Genomic DNA, 16694 nt, shown 5'->3' with positions numbered 1-16694 from the left:
AACCCCGGCAATAGATATTGAAAAAGTCACACAAGATTTAGACTCACGACTACCAATGGCCCGTAGTGAGCTGTCCCGATTGAGAAATATATGTGAACAAAGGGGGGTCAGACATCTCCATAAATGAACAAACGCCCACGTCACAGATGCTTGACAGGCCCACAGAAGAAGAGTGGAAGAAGGGGGAAATTCTCTTTCGGATAAACAATACACCAATAAGGATAATAGAGATAGGACAAGACATAACCGATGGGGAAACAATGGGAGGGGGCATGGCCTATGAAAGAGAGGAAGAACTTTGGTACAACATAGAAGAACAGGAACTAGAAGAGAGGAGAATAGGGATTGTGGCAGGAGGGACACCAGCAAGGATGGAGCAGACACCCTTGGGCAGGGCAATGGAGGAAGAATGGAATGGAAGGTTAAGAAATAGGATGGGGCGGATTGCAGTACTAGGGAAGAGAGGAACGAAGGTAAGTACAGGGAAGGGGACCAAAGGGAAGTTGCAATTACCACAAATACACAGGGGAGGAGGAAGGCCGAATTACATACCCTGGGACCAGATAGATAAGGCAAATTTATTAAAATGATTACCCCCGCTCTCAGGAGGAGCAAGTAAATGGATATACACATTTGCGAAAAACACTGCAGCAGTTCCCTTGGCAGTAGGCGATGTTAAAAGCTTGCTAGTGTCTGCAGTAGTTGACCAAGCTGCCAGGGTTTGGGCGAAAGCGGATTTCCCAGGAATAACATTGAATTGTAACCGCCATGATTGTGCCTCCTTTAACACGGTGAGAACTAGAATATGGGATGCATTAAGAGATAGGTTTCCAGACACACCTGATTTTCAGTCAGTGATGCAGTGCACAATGGGTGATGAGGAAGATGCGATGGCCTTCATTTTACGGGTGCAGGAGATGTGGAGAGAAGAGACGGGCACGGCATGGGATCAGTCTACATCCCCGTTCTACTTCATAATAAAGAGAGGCCTCCCGAAGGAAGTTCAGAAAGCTCGCAATAAAATAGCTGGGATTGAGGCCAAAGGCTGGGCAGAAATGCTGTCATGATGCCTACCCCCGGGCATGAGGACCAAGGCACTCAGCTCCGGGAGCAGGCATCCAGACATTTGTTTAAACCTCAGCAGCCCCGGCTAGGGGCTGCCTGGGTTCAGTCCTGGTGCCTTAGGCGCCAGGCTCATCATAGAAATCAGTCCTGGCACATAGGCGCCAGGCTCATTGACTTTACTTATGTGATGCAGACCATGCTGCAAAAGAGTCCAAGCCTACATGAGGCCTGGATGGGACTATTTTGTTACAGGGACTATTTTTTACTCGGGCGTGGCTCTAGGGAACTTCTTACCTGGAACTACTTTGGAGGCTATTTAAACCACACCCGAACAGCAGCACATGCTTCGCGTTATTCTGCATCCAGCAGCGTGACGCTCACCCTGCCTGCAGTCAGCATCCAGTCTTCTGCCACGCCCGCATGCCTGCAGCCAGCATCCAGTCTTCTGCCACGCCTGCCTCGAATCCGGAGCTCCTAGAATAAAGAAGAAGAAAAGGACAAGGTTAGAAAACAAACTTATTTCAAATTCCTCACCTAATTCCGGAACCATTTCATCTCCGGACCTGGAAAGTACATCAGTCCGGCACGCGTTGCTTCGCCAGCTCCAGCACGGCGCCATACTCACCAGTTCTCACAGCATCTTTCGATCCGGCACTGTCTCCATCATTTCTTTGCCGTAATCCGGCACCTAGGGGACACAAGAAAAAACAAGGTGAGCCAAGGGAATCAACAAATACAACCTCTTACCACCATAGATTTATCTGATCTACCACCGGCGGTATTATTCCATAACTCTCCACATTTTCATATGCCGCATCTGTAAAGAGGGAGAAAAACAACACGTTAACGAATGCAATAGTTACCGGACAGCGTTGGGTAACACAGACTCTTACCTGAACGCCAGCAGCAGCTACGAGACCTTCTTCACACAAACTCAGTTGCAATTTAAGGAAGGAAAGGGACAAGAGTGAACATCGGGCACATTGAACTCTTTGAACTTGATACTTACCAATCCCGCCAGGGACTTCAGGGTCAATACTTAACGGAACTCTCCCAACGCCTTCAAACCAGTGAAGTAACTGGTATCTACGCGCCCCTGCAAGACACGCAGGATGGAGAGCTCATCTTTTGCAAACATAAGGTGAGGTTACTAAGGAGATATCGGAGGTGATTAGTTCGGGAGAGTGAGAACAGTTGGGAGGCCATCACTAAAACCCACAGGTGGTTAATCCCTGTCTCCACTTGCAGGAAAATACTTCTTCGGGTCCAGCAGACAAGACTAGGCGGGCTAGTCCAGACAGTCATCTCTGCACTACGCATCACGTTGAAGGAGACCGCAGCTGTTCGGGTCCGATCGACACCCCTGTGGGGTCCAGGTGAGCGTAACAGAACGGGAAGCATCTCTACAAATACCCACCCGGGTGTTATGGAAACCTCGGAAACTGACCAACTGGCCCAATTATTGGGGGAACTTAGGGCAGAAGTACATGCCGCTCGCCAAGAGACTAATGCCCTCAGGAGAGAACTGATTGTCTCAAAGGAGCGCACTGATGATCTGGCTAGGCAACTACTGCAAAACCAAGCTGGGCAAATGCCCCTACCTGGATATGGGGGAAACCCAACCCCCGTTTCATCAAGCAATCCTGTGCAAGTGGTTTTACCAGGAAATATTCCGTTAGCTCCACCCGAACGCTTTGCTGGGGACCCCAAAAGGTTTTCCGTGTTTATGAACCAATGCCGCTTGCACTTTTTATGCAGACCGGGAGCCTTTCCAAATGACAAGCCAAAGTAGCCTTTGTATTGTCATATCTTAGTGGCAGCGCAGCGGATTGGTCCATTCCATTAGTCAACCAGGATGATCCTCTTCTCTGGGATTTTCAGGGTTTTCAAAGGAGCATGGAAAAACTATTTGCCAGACACTCACAGGGTCAAGCCCTGGACAACAAACTTTTATCCTTACGACAAGGTAACCAGGATCTGCTAAACAATATTGCAACCTTCAATAGGTTGGTGGTGGAAACCGGGTGGCCGGAGGAAAAACGAATTACATTGTTTAATCGTGGACTTCGGGGAGAACTCAAAGATGTCTTGGCTCAAGTTGTGAACCCACCTCAGGATTGCACTGAATTTATAGACTTAGTGGTCCAGCTAGACCATCGACTTCAGAACCGAAAGACTGATCGAGCTAAGTTCGAGAACCGGGTATTGGTTAAACCCAACGTTGCCCCCAAAGGAACAGATGCATCTGAACCTATGCAGATCGGGGGGGTTAAAGGACCCTTCTCTCAAAAGGAAAGAGAAAGAAGACGACAGATGCAGTTGTGTCTGTACTGTGGAACCTCAAGACATTTTCTACGGGATTGCCCTACAAAACCACCCAAGAAGGTGGTAGGAGTTGCTGATAAAAGCCACATAGAGCCTGATTCCGGAAACGACCACGCCCGACAAGTGTAGAGGTCCGCTTGCTGAGCTTAAAGAAGGACACTCAGACCTTGCATCTGATCATCCCAATGGTCCTACTTGATCCCAGGCAGCCATCATGTATGCACGCAGTAAGGGCATACATAGATAGCGGGGCCGTAGAAAACTATATGGACCACGAATTGGTGTCAAGGATGAATCTACCTCTTTGCAAAAAAAACACTTCGGATTTCATCACCACAGTTGATGGATCTGAGATTGCCTCGGGACCTGTAACTCATTCCACTACAGAGATGACACTGTTGAGTCAAGATGGGCATCGAGAGACTATTGTGTTTGATCTAAACAAAGCCCCACAGTTCCAGATAATACTGGGGATGCCATGGTTGGAAACACATAATCCTTGTATAGATTGGCGAGAGACGAGAATAACCTTCCCGGATTGTGCACACACCTGTTACCCAGAGAAAACTTTGAACAAAGGCCTGGCTACAGTCGCTAACCCAATCGTGCAGTTACCTCAGGAATACCAAGAATTTCAGGATGTTTTTCAAAAAGAACAGGCCAATACATTACCTCCTCACAGATCATACGATTGTCAAATCGACCTCCTACCCGGTGCACAACCCCCATGCAGTAGAATCTACTCCCTCACGGAACCTGAAAATCGTCACCTACGGCAATACTTGGACCAATACCTTGATAATGGCTTTATTCGTCCTTCCAAGTCTCCTGCATCCTCAGCTTTATTCTTCGTGCCAAAAAAGGAAGGTGACCTTAGAACGTGCAAAGATTACCGCACATTAAATCAGATTACGGTAAAAAAACGATACCCATTGCCTCTGATCTCCGAATTACTAGACCAAGTAAAGGATGCTTGTATCTACACTAAGTTAGATCTTCGAGGGGCATATCATCTGGTACGCGTCAAGAAAGGCACCGAATGGAAGACTGCTTTCGCACCAAGTACGGATTATTTGAATATCAGGTAATGCCCTTCGGGTTGTGCAATGCACTAGCAGCCTTCCAGTATTTTATGAACGATGTCCTTCGTGAACTCATTGACGTCTGTGTCGTCGTATACATAGATGATATTCTAGTGTACTCCTCCTCAGAATCAGACCATGTTAAGCACGTGCGTGCAGTCCTTGAGAAACTACGCCAGCACAAGTTATATGCAAAATTGGAAAAATGTGTTTTTCATGCTATGGAAGTTGCATTTCTGGGATTTATCCTGACTCCAAAAGGAGTCCGAATGGACTCTCGAAAGGTGGACGCAATTCTCAAGTGGCCATCACCCAGTTCAGTCAAAGGGGTACAAAGCATGCTCGGATTTGCTAATTTCTACCGCAGATTCATTCCGGACTTCTACCATGTTGTACACCCCATCACAGCACTTTTGCGAAAAAACAAACGCTTCTTGAAGACCGAAAAGGCTGAAAAGGCCTTCCAAGAGCTGAAAGCGAAATTCACATCAGCACCTGTCTTAAAGCATCCACGCCCTGAGCTTCCATACATAGTAGAAACTGATGCATCCAGTTAAGCCATGGGAGCTGTCCTGTCCCAGAAGGATCCTGAAACTGGTCAACTTCACCCAGTAGCGTTTTGGTCCAGAAAGTTCTCAGCACCTGAGTTAAACTATGCGGTTACCGATAAAGAGCTATTAGCCATCAAATCTGCCTTTAAGGCTTGGCGGCACTATCTTCTTGGTACCAGGCATACTATTACCATAATCACCGATCACCGGAACCTGCAGTATTTAAAAGCAGCCAAAGCCACATCATCGCGACAACTTCGATGGGCATTGTTCTTTGCCGAATTCGATTTCGTGATCACTTATCGACCAGGCTGCAAAAATGGCAAAGCAGATGCCTTATCCCGAATAGGGATGGGAGAAGCATATGCAAACCCAGAACCGGTGCCAATAATTCCCGAGCATAGAATTCTTGGCATAACTACTCTACAGACACTAGAAGATATTCATTCAAAAATCCAACAACTCTTCGATCCAGCAACTCTGCAGGACTGGGTAAAGAAAGGCCCGGACTACTCAGTCGTCAATGACCTACCTTACTATCAAGGACGACTATTTCTACCACATAAGGAAATACAAGAACTAGTCATCTCCAATTACCATGACACCATGATGGAAGGGCACCCAGGTATCGCAAAAACTGAAGCGAAAATTAAGAGACAGTTCTGGTGGCCCACTTGGCAAAAAGATGTAAAGTCATTTGTGATGTCTTGTGGCATTTGCGCCCAAAGCAAAAGCCTGAAGAAAAAACCTGCTGGCCTTTTACAACCTTTGGATATTCCACCTACACCATGGCACACCTTGTCTTTAGACTTTATTACAGATCTACCTCCATGTAATGGATTTAACACCATCCTAGTTATTGTGGATCTTTTTTCCAAGATAGCCCACTTTATTCCTTTAAAAGGGTTACCTTCTGCTTCGATTCTGGCCAAGGAGTTCCTCGAAAACATTGTTTGATTACACAGATTCCCTTCCGTATTGGTTTCTGACCGAGGTAGTCAATTTATCTCGCATTTTTGGAAGAAATGTTGTCAACTGGCACAAATCGACATGAGGCTATCAACAAGTCACTATCCCCAGACCGATGGTCAGACAGAAAGGACCAATCAGACCCTTGAACAGTACCTATGCTGCATGCTACACCAGACCGAAAGCAATTGGAAAGATATTTTATGGATTTCCGAGTATGCATACAATGACTCTGTACATTCAGGAACCGGACAAAGCCCTTGTTATACCATATATGGACATCACCCTCGAACCTCAGAACTTGATTCGCCTCAGCACTTAGAAATGCCCGCAGTTAGTCATTTACACTCTACTATTACACAAGCCTTTAAGGAAGCCACAGAGCATTTGAAACAAGCAAAAGAGAAATACAAGAAAAATGCTGATCAACATAGAAGTGAAACTCTACAATACCAGATTGGGGATCAAGTTTGGCTGGCTACAAAACATATACCTCTGAAGGGAACTCAGACTTTTAATCCTAGATATTTGGGACCTTACACCATTAAGGCCATTATCAACTGGGTGGCCGTCAAATTGGAATTACCCTCTAATATGCAAATTCATCCTGTCTTTCATGCTTCACTTCTAAAACCAGCTCATCCAGGGACAAGATTAACCAAACCACCTGACCCCAACTTGATAGATGGAGAACCTGAATTCGAGGTAAAAAATATCCTGGACTCCAAGATGGTTAAATCAAAACTTTTTTATTTGATCGATTGGAAGGGCTACGGACCACAAGAAAGATCATGGGAGCCTAGCGACCACGTTCATGCACCTCAGTTGGTGAAAAGATTCCATCAGAACTTCCGGGCCAGGGGGAAGAACAACTTTAGGAGGGGCCTTGGGGGGGAGTGCTGTCATGATGCCTACCCCCGGGCATCAGGACCAAGGCCCTCAGCTCCGGGAGCAGGCATCCAGACATTTGTTTAAACCTCAGCAGCCCCGGCTAGGGGCTGTCTGGGTCAGTCCTGGCGCCTTAGGCGCCAGGCTCATCATAGAAATCAGTCCTGGCGCCGCTCATAGACTTTACTTACTTGATGCAGACCATGCTGCAAAAGAGTCCAAGCCTACATGAGGCCTGGATGGGACTATTTTGTTACAGGGACTATTTTTTACTTGGGCGTGGCTCTAGGGAACTTCTTACCTGGAACTACTTTGGAGGCTATTTAAACCACACCCAAACAGCAGCACATGCTTCGCGTTATTCTGCATCCAGCAGCGTGACGCTCACCGTGCCTGCAGCCAGCATCCAGTCTTCTGCCACGCCCGCGTGCCTGCAGCCAGCATCCAGTCTTCTGCCATGCCCCGCCTCGAATCCGGAGCTCCTAGAATAAAGAAGAAGAAAAGGACAATGTTAGAAAACAAACTTATTTCAAATTCCTCACCTAATTCCAGAACCATTTCATCTCCGGACCTGGAAAGTACATCAGTCCTGCATGCGTTGCTTCGCCAGCTCTAGCACGGCCCATACTCACCAGTTCTCACAGCATCTTTCGATCCGGCACTGTCTCCATCATTTCTTCGCCGTAATCCCGCACCTAAAGGAACACAAGAAAAAACAAGGTGAGCTAAGGGAATCAACAAATACAACCTCTTACCACCATAGACTTATCTGATTTACCACTGGCGGTATTATTCCATAACTCTCCACATTTTCATATGCCGCATCTGTAAAGAGGGAGAAAAACAACACGTTAACGCATTCAATTGTTACCGGACAGCGTTGGGTAACACAGACTCTTACCTGAACGCCAGCAGTAGCTACGAGACCTTCTCACAAACTCAGTCGCAACTTAGTGAAGGAAAGGGACAAGAGTGAACATCGGGCACATTGAACTCTTTGAACTTGATACTTACCAATCCCGCCAGGGACTTCAGAGTCAATACTTACCGGAAGTCTCCCAATGCCTTCAAACCAGTGAAGTAACGGGTACCTACGCGCACCTGCAAGACACGCAGGATGGAGAGCTCATCTTTTACAAACATAAGGTGAGGTTACTAAGGGGATATCGGAGGTGATTAGTGGAGGAGAGCGAGAACAGTTGGGAGGCCATCACTAAAACCCACAGGTGGTTAATCCCTGTCTCCACTTGCAGGAAAATACTTCTTCGGGTCCAGCAGACAAGACTAGGCGGGCTAGTCCAGACAGTCATCTCTGCACTATGCATCACGTTGAAGGAGACCGCAGCTGTCCGTGTCCGATCGACAACCCTGTGGGGTCCAGGTGAGCGTAACAAATGCAGAGCAATATAGTACATCATTACAAAAGGATCAAAGAAAGAGAGAAAGAGATAGCATAGAAAAGACTGGCAGACGACACTAAATTAATTCAGACGAAACTAGTGAAGGTCACAGCAGCTGTAGCAGCGCTACCCACAGACAGGGAATGAGAGGAGGAGGAAGGGTCACTAGCAATACAAGCCAGAATGGCAGCACATTGGGCAAGAAACAGACAGGAGCAGTGGAATGATGAGGAATAGTACGGAGGGCCAAAATGGCAAGTAAGGAGTGACCGTGGAGGACTATGTGGGTACAGAGGTTCAAGGCGGGCTGGATATGGGTATGGAGGGTATGGAGGACCAGGCCGCAGAGGAGGGCAAGGGAATTGTTGGAACTGCGAGAGGTGGGGTCATTTCTCGAGGGAGTGTCGGAGTAGACCCAGGAATAATTATCATAATGAAGAGCAGTGTGGCCACCCCCACCCAGGAAGCCCACATGGATTGCACATGAGTGGTGGAGAGAGAGAAGAACAACATGACACAGATGAGCGTAGAGCAACCCCGCGTAATGTACAACAGCAACCACAGTCCAGCGAGCACATGACACATGTACAAGGTAACCCATTCGTTACAACGGAAAATGGTACCCCCACACCCTTTGGGGGAGGGGCAGTATTGTCAGGGAATGGGGGTAACACAAGATATTCAGCATAGGACAGCCCACAGAGAGCACTTGCATGTCCAGTACTGTTGACGACCCTCGATGCAGCTGAGGAACCACTGGTGGGGGCAGAGATAGGAAACAAACAATTCATTTTTATGGTAGACTCAGGAGCCGAAAAATCATGCCTACGAGAAGGCAGGTTTCCGTTATCTAATCGTAAATTGGAAATGCAGGGGTTCTCTGGGGCGGTGGTCGAGGTTCCATTCACCGAGGATTTGGACGTCACGGTGGGGGGGGAGAAAGTACGAGCACCTCTACTGTATTATGAGGATTCACCCATTAACCTATTGGGGAGGGACCTCCTCAGTAAACTCAACATGACAATATCCTTCACTGAAAGAGGGATAGTTTGTTCAACCCTTGGGATCTGTTCAATGCGAGTGATGTTGGTAGTGCACACACGAGCCACAGCACCAGAGGTGCATGGAATACCAGTTGATCCAGACATGTTCATCCAAGGACTAAAAACACTAGCACGGGTTGTACCTGAGTTAAAGCATCAAGAATGGAGAGTGTCTGCAGAATTTGTGTTCTGGCCCGTAGCACGCCCAGAAATAATGCCAGCAACAGTAATGTCCCTAGAATTGCATGGAATACAGGCGTCCGCGTAAAGAACAGCGGTAATAAGAATGGACATACATGGGTGTCAATGGCGAACAGTGCTGTGTATCAATGCTAACATAGCCCTGCGGGACCTGTCTGATGTAGAGCTCTTCACTGACTCAGATAGTGATGGAGAAATTGTAATGGAGATAGCAATCCCCTGCGACATAATGATACAAACAAGACAAGTGCCCATACAGCTAATGGCAGTAGCAGGTGCGCCACCTCTCTTTATTGATGATGGCATGCGACTAGTACCACAGGAATTATGGACTACAGGCCCAAATGATGTCGGATTGTTGCGCGAGGTAACACCCGTCAAAACCAGGGGAATCGTTGCCCCGGGTAAAGCAATACCCCTTGTCCCGAGAAGCAGAAGAAGGGATAAATGAAACAATATATGCCTTGCTAGTGCAGGGGATCATAGTGCCCTCAAATTCGCCTTGTAACACTTGTATTTACCGTATTAAGAAAGCAAAGGGAGGGGCGTGGAAGATGATACATGACCTATGCCCACTTAATAACGTCATACAAAAAGAATTCCCTCTGGTCCCAAATCCTGCATCAATTTTATGCAGCATACCCAAAGATGCATCCTGTTTTACAGTGGTAGATTTGAAAATGCATTATTCTCAGTTCCACTGGACCCCGAGTCACAGTATTTGACAGCATTTAGCCTGGGAGGGAAAAGATATGAGCATTGCAGGTTGCCTCAGGGGTACTGTGAGAGCCCAAGTATATTCAACAGGATCTTACATGAAGTTCTAGGCAATATCGACACAAAGAGCACGATCATTCAATCTGTGGATGATCTATTCATCTGTGGGAAAAACAAGGATGAGTGCAGGCAGGACTCTGTTACACTATTGACATTGTTGGCCAATAAAGGCTACAAGGCGGATAGGGAAAAGCTACAATACTGCCTGGCTGAAGTGTTGTACTTGTGACAGTTAATATCAAAAGATGGGAAAGAATCATACCAGACAGGGCTGCTGCAGTACAGGCTGTAAATGAGTTTAGGACAGTAAATGCAAAGTATGGCTACCTTACACAATTAGGCTAAATGCAAAATATGGCTGACTAACACAGTTGAACTAAGTGCAAGGTAAGGCTACCTTACACAATTAGGGTAAATGCGAAGTATGACTACCTCACACAACTAGTCTAAATGAAAAATGTGTCAAACTAACTCAGTTAGTCAAGTCATCAGCATGTGGTGATCCACCTCTGGTAGACTGGACAGAGGCCACATTGCTGCCTAGCTTCTCTTTGGTCCATCTCATGAGGTCCTGCATCCTCTTGTGGACCTCTTCTGCAATGCGTCTCTACACCCCACAGGCAATTATCAAGACTGTGACCTCGTGCACATCCTCCTCTGCTGGTTCACAGGAAGATTAGTGCCAGCCCAAGGGTAGAGGTCGACCCAGTGTTCATCGAAGTAATCAGTGAGGATTGTTAACTCCTCATTTGAAAAACACTTCTTCTTTGGTGAACCATTCTCCACCTGTGCCTCTTCATGTGGTGCTGCCTCTTCCTGCTCTGCAGGCTGTCCCCTCTTAGCCCTATTGGGCATTGGTGGTACATGGGCCATGTTCAGCAGATGGACCCTTATTTGGCCCTCTTCCACCTCCTCGTCCTTGTCCTCTCTGCGGAACCCTGTCACTCATGGTAAGTAGCATTAATGGCAATATACCCCCAAATTTGGGCACACAATCTGCATTGTATCCCTTAACTATCGCCGCCTCCACGCACGCAACGGAAGACATGTTATATACAGCATTAGGTATGCAAGTGCACTGCGAGCAGCGTGTCATTTCTGCACATGGGGCCCTTCCTCTGATTTTGTCACAGTAGCCTCAAACATGCAGAAGATACACATGTGCCTTGCTGTAGCTCCTGCCTCGTGCCATATCTTTCCTTCTCCAGCCTTATTCTGCCTCCAAAGTTCAACATCTTCTGCTGCCTGGTAGTGTGTCACTGGCTGCTGACCGCTAGTACTGCCTTGGAGTACCTGCTATTCCCCAAGCCTGTTCCTTTGTGTCACTCCTGTCAGACTCTATGACCACCTCATCTGCCATCTAAGGAATCCCACCTCTCTATACCACCACCACAGCTCCACAGTACACATAGTCAGGGCCCAAATTCACCCCACTAGCCTAAGGTGTACCATGTCTGCTCCATCGACAAGCACCACCAAGGCTAGGCTGAGGGCTGTCAACTTCTCAGCTGGAGATGTTGGCATCCTGGGTTTTATGATGTCATCTTCCTGTCACAGAAGTAGCTTGGAACAAGTGAGCATCAACAAATCTGGGCAGACATCACAGCTGCCATCAACGCAAAGGGGGTGACAGTCCATACAGTGTACCATTCTAAGTATCTCTGTGACGACCTCAGGATCTGGAGACAGGCAAAGGCAGCCCTTGAGGCAGGTGGCTACTTGGAGGTGCACCGTGCAGGCCATCATCAGATGTCCCCCTTCACCTCCGGATCTTGGAGAGGTAAACCTGCAGTTCCACACCCAGGTCTTTGACCTATGGGCACAAGTTCAAGATGCTGGTGAGTGCTGACAGGGCGAACATTTCCACAGATTTTGTATGTCCTGCATGGCTATGCATGAATTGAGCAAGTAACTGCTTTTAACTATCCAGATCTACATAGGGACCTATCAGGCCACCGAATGAGGGGGAATCTATGATATGAGATCATGAAATTTGTGTGTGTTGGAAGCCAGAGCATTTCTGCTTTATTGTCAGCAACTTGTGCACGTATGTGTTGCTTTCTTTCATGTTGGACTGCCAGGGGTGCATGTTGGTAGATGGGGTTGTGTGGAGATGTGACTATGGTGCAACGGACGCATGTGGCCAGGTTTCGGTTTCCATGACTCTGCTTCCAGTATATATTTCGGTCACTGCTTCAATGTGTTGATGACGTGAAATGAGTTTTTTGCCATGTGTATGTGGCCAGACATCAAAGTGCTATGTTAACATGTGCATTTCTCATCATTATGACTTATCCTTTTATCTTCCATTGTGATACTGCAATCTGTCAGATTTCTGAGCATTGGCCTGTGTATGTGAGGCAGTAGCTTGTTGACTGATGCTGACAGCATGCTACTGCTACTATTGAGGAGTGTGCACATGCATTGCCACTTATGATTGATTCCTATGTTCTTTGGTCCCTTTTCAACAATTGCAGCAGCTGGAGAAGAGGGCATGAGCAGTGCTGTGGAGCTGCAACCCCGGGACACGGCCTTCAGACCCAGGCACAGACTCTCGGCACACACTGTTGTTTCCACCTCTTCTCAGGGCGGTGTGCCTGGGGGAACATCTCATACATCTGGAAATGCTGCCGAGGAGGAGTCCCAGGATTCCATCTTTCTGGTAGACACCTCTGCAGTAGTGGTACAGGGTTGTGGTTATGTTTGTTGCCACAGAGGGCCCCAAGCCATGGAGACCTCATTGTAGGTCTGGGTTGATGGAGGAAGAGAAGGAGGAGGAGGCCATTGCAGGCCTGCCCACGTGTCAGGAGGTGTACAGAAAGGGATGTGCAGATCTGGCACTGAGACAGGAAGCTGAACAGTGCACTGTGGATGGGTCAGCACAACCTTCTGTCCCAGGGCCATCTGCTGCAGCACTGCCCACCTACAGTGAGGCCTCCACCCAGACAGAGCGGGCACTGCGGGCTGAAGTGGCGATCCGTGATGCAGTGCTGCCACATCTGATCGGTGGCTTGAGGCTGCAGGCGGCTATGTGTGATATTGTGCAAGCATCTTGCTAGCTGCCTGCTGTGCATCATGGGCAGACGGTCTACATCTTGTCCCATCTGGCAGCAGCTCTGCTTCCCAGAGGCCACTTTGAACAGGCCATTGCAATGGCCCCCCTCCTCCTCCTACTCATCTATGCCCCAGTCAACCTCAACTGAGGCTTCCATTCCAGTAACCACAATGGTCTCCTATGCCCCTGCTCGTCATTGGCAAGTTTGGATGTGCCAGTGTCCCTGTTGGAGGTGAAAGTCCATACCATAACAGATGAGGTGGTCTCTGAGCCTGCCCAAGAACAAACAGGGAAACAGGCTGTGGGGGAACAGAGAGCCCTTGATGGTAGTGCATGTGGTGTACTCCCCTGACACAGTCTGTCATCCATTTGGAAGGAGTGCCTGTGTTGCATACACATTGCCAGGCAACAGGAGATTATGTTGTGAGGAGGCAAATCCTTGCATGCATTGCTAGCAGGAGCAGGCAAGGGGGCGCACGCATGATGCAAGTTAGACAGGAGGCACAACTGTGCGTACAGACACTGGTGTCCTTTCAGGTGGCTTTGTGAGGCAGCAAGAGGAGGAGAGTCACAAGGCACATGAGGCGGCAAATGCCAGGGCCAAGGTTGAGGAGAGGTTGGTGCAGATGCAGTCTGATATCCTGGAAGATTCTTGCAGGGCTGCGGAGGAGAGTGAGTGTCGGATGAGGGTGGCCTTGCAAGCCCTGCTGGAAACAACAGAGGCCTGCCTGCAGAAGGCAGATGTTGATGGAGAGTCAGCCTTGGCACAGGCATTGTCAGACATGTCCATCGAATAGTCCACTGCCTGATGTTCATAGTTTGCTAGTTGTAGATTTCCTTTTGCCTATTTTGGTTGTTCCATTGAAGGGGCCCCTGAGGGACCCTCGTTTGTGGAAATAAGGCACAATCACCACACACGAACTAATACGCCAGACACGAGGTTGTATTCCCAAAATCTAGAGTTTATTGCAAAACAAATAGGGCCTCATTACGACCCTGGCGCTAATGGTTTAACGTCGCCGTAAAGAGCGTCGGCGCCGTTAAACGATTAGCGCCTGATTACAAGGTCCCTTAGCGGGTTGGAGGCTTTAACGCCTGCTTTTTACAGGCGTTAAAATCCAACCCGCTAAGGGACCTTGGAGCTAATTACGGCAACCGTAATTTACGGTGCCGTAATTAGCGCCTTCCCCATCCCCATTATGCCCTATGGGGCAAAATGGGAATGGGGAAGGGCAAATGGTGAATGGGGAATTACCGCCCCCGCCAACCTTGTGATGGGGGCGGTAATTCCGCCATCCACCATGCCGGAGACCGGCATGGACCATGGTGCTAATAGCACCATGGTCCAGCGCCTGGGTCGTAATGAGGCCCATAGTCTCAGTTGGCCAACTGGTCCCACGCCCCGCGACGTGTGTCTATCAGACCTCGGGGGATGCAAGAGAGCGAAATTCATACAACAGTTACATATATACAAAACAACCATCTAGTAATCAGTAGTGTCACAACTTATACCGCCCCTATTGCATTTCTTTTGAACTAGGCACGATGATTGACAATGGTGACGAGTTTGACACCTTCAAACATTCATTGTGTAACAGTTTGCAATTTTGTAAGCCCACAGACATTAAGTCTGTGTTTCAACACAATGCTTCTGTTTTCTGCAAGCAAGCTGTGCGTAGGGAGAGACATATTCCAGGCCTTGCTATCTCCTAGTTTCTATTTGTGCGCCGGGGGGGTCAACTTGCTCTTCAGGGCTGTACCGGGCTCAGGGAAGGGGGGCCGCAAAGAAGAGCATAATTCAAGTCATTTAATGTTCGCTCTAGCGTTTCTACTGTGCTTAGCGAGAATAGCTGGCACCTGCTGTACTGATTAGAATGCCTTGCTGCTCACTCTCCAAGGATATGCGAGGGAGGGGACCGGGCATTTCTGTCTGAGTTACTGCGTTATGTTTCAACATGCCACTCGCGGCCTTGCATTGTGCACCAGTGAAGCAGAATAACATTTTAGCAAAGCAGTTTTACATGAGGCAAAAAGCAAATGTTAGAGAAAAACAAAATGGCGATTTCATTCGCTTTAAAATGGCCGCACCTTAGTCAAGCTTATGGCTATATATTTCTAATACTAGATGCATGAGACGGTTGGTCTTCAGCCAACATAATACATAGCCTTATGATTGAGGGGTGTCTACTTTTCTAGATTGACAAACCCTCCTTTTGGCTGTATGCCAAACGTCTCATCCGTACATTGCATCCTCTTCTCTGAATCAGATTCTGATTCTGAATCTGGTGCATTTTTAGTTTCCTCCTCATTGTCATCTACATTGATGGACATGAACTCTTGGACTGTCTTTGTTTCCTCATTACCATGGGTACTCGATTTAATAGTGCTCTTTCTTTCTATCATCTGTACACGCCCTTTACTAATTTCGGTGCATATTACAGCTAAGCAGTGTATGCAACACCAACATGTCATGAATATTCCTAGTACTGCTACTAGGATCGCAAATAGTTTCCATCCCCATGAATATAATAACTCCCAGAACCAGGAGCCTATATCCCAACCTCCTTCTTGGGTATGGAGTTCAGAGCTTAAGACGTGTAACTTTCTTATCGCTTCAAAAATTGTAGGAGAGGAGTCGTTTACAAATACACAGCACGCTGATCCCACGATTTTGCAAACACTGCCACGATCAACCAGGACTACATCAAGAGCCATTACGTTCTGAAGTGTCATTAATCTAATCCCTTTCTCCTCTAATGTCATGTTGTATAATATATCTGTTGTTCCATTTATTGTTTTTTCTAAGATTCTGGATAGTTGTCGTATATTATAGGAGTTTATTGCTTGGGCCAAAAATGGTACAAATGATTTTGCTAAATCTTCTACGAATAATCCATCTTCATTACTCCTTCGTGGCCTAGATCTAGATAGTTTGGCTATATCCGTTGTTTTTAAAAGAAACACTCCTGGGAACAAAAGTCCCAAATTACAAGTACCTCCCCAGTTTCTAGACAACCAAGGATATGCTTTTTCTCCACATATAAAATATCCAGGGTCACCTACATATGCTGGTTCTACTTCCCTAGTAAGAATTGCTGTATTCATACATCTAGTGAATGTCCCTACTGAATAAGAGCCCTTCTTCTTTAAGCAAAAAGGAACAGAACGTGGGCTGTAGTTTACTGTATAAGAGGGAGGCACTGCATCTTTATTTCCTTCTGATCTCATACGAAATATGATTACTGATGTTTTTTCTGGCACAAACAATCTATCTTGTGGCATTGGATTGGGCGTAGTTTTTGGCATTATCATTCGTGCTCTATAAAATATAGAGCAAC

Source organism: Ambystoma mexicanum, chromosome 1p (genome assembly GCF_040938575.1).
Source record: "Ambystoma mexicanum isolate Mex_15411 chromosome 1p, UKY_AmexF1_1, whole genome shotgun sequence".
NCBI lineage: Eukaryota > Metazoa > Chordata > Amphibia > Caudata > Ambystomatidae > Ambystoma > Ambystoma mexicanum.
Note: the sequence above shows the minus strand (reverse complement) of the source record.